Source organism: Eriocheir sinensis, chromosome 61 (genome assembly GCF_024679095.1).
Source record: "Eriocheir sinensis breed Jianghai 21 chromosome 61, ASM2467909v1, whole genome shotgun sequence".
Taxonomy (NCBI): domain Eukaryota; kingdom Metazoa; phylum Arthropoda; class Malacostraca; order Decapoda; family Varunidae; genus Eriocheir; species Eriocheir sinensis.
The window spans coordinates 6,485,137-6,485,868 of record NC_066569.1 but is presented as its reverse complement, the minus strand read 5'-3'; the positions used below and the strand labels follow the sequence as shown (position 1 = coordinate 6,485,868).

General features: G+C 36.7%; 1 long non-coding RNA gene across 1 annotated transcript in view; it reads left to right on the top strand.

The window, feature by feature from the left end:
* Positions 1-732, top strand: part of LOC126986259 (uncharacterized) — a 2,548-nt gene continuing 1,816 nt past the window's right edge. The window contains exons 1-2 of the long non-coding RNA XR_007739458.1: positions 1-139; positions 276-732. The exon at positions 276-732 is cut by the window's right edge and continues 1,816 nt beyond it. This is a non-coding gene — a long non-coding RNA (uncharacterized LOC126986259). The remainder of the gene's footprint in view (positions 140-275) is intronic.

Below are 732 nucleotides of genomic sequence, written 5' to 3'. Positions count from 1 at the left end.
ATTCACTTTACTCTCTGTTGGAAGATCAATGACTATCCCTCGTAATTTCATTTGGATACCTATTTGGAAGTTCATTTGACTCCAATGGGTCACCTGTACAGCAAGAGCAAGAACAAGATCAACTGACTGTCTATTGAAGGTTTATTTGTTTACCTTTTTGGAAGTTCATTTAGCTGTCTCGAAAGGTCAATTGAGTGTCTGTCGGACGTCGATTTGATTACCTCTTGAAGCTCATTTGATTCCTCTAAGAAAGATCAATTGACTGTCTATTGAAGGTTCATTTGTTTACATTCTGGGATGATCATTTGACTGTCTTTCGAAAGGTCAATTAACTGTCTGTTGGAAATTCAATTGACAATCTTTCAGAAGGTCAACTGCGTATCTGTCGGACGTTGATTCAATAACCTTATTAGGAAGCTCAATTGAATGTCTCGTAGAAGGTGAATTAACTGTCTGTCGGAAGGTTGATGAGTCCTTGTCGGTAATGAGCGAGTTGACGTTTGACACAGTCCTGTACGCGCCATTTCATACTCCATAGCATATTCTTTTATGTACGAACACTTGTCCATTCTTAAGCTTAGGAAACGCAGCTACTCAGTGACGTGTGTCCTTAATCGCTAGTTATTTATTATTATTATTATTGTCATTATTATTATTATTATTATTATTATTATTATTATTGATGTGTTGGTATATGACTTTAACCTTTCCTCCTCTCTCCTTGTTTCCTCC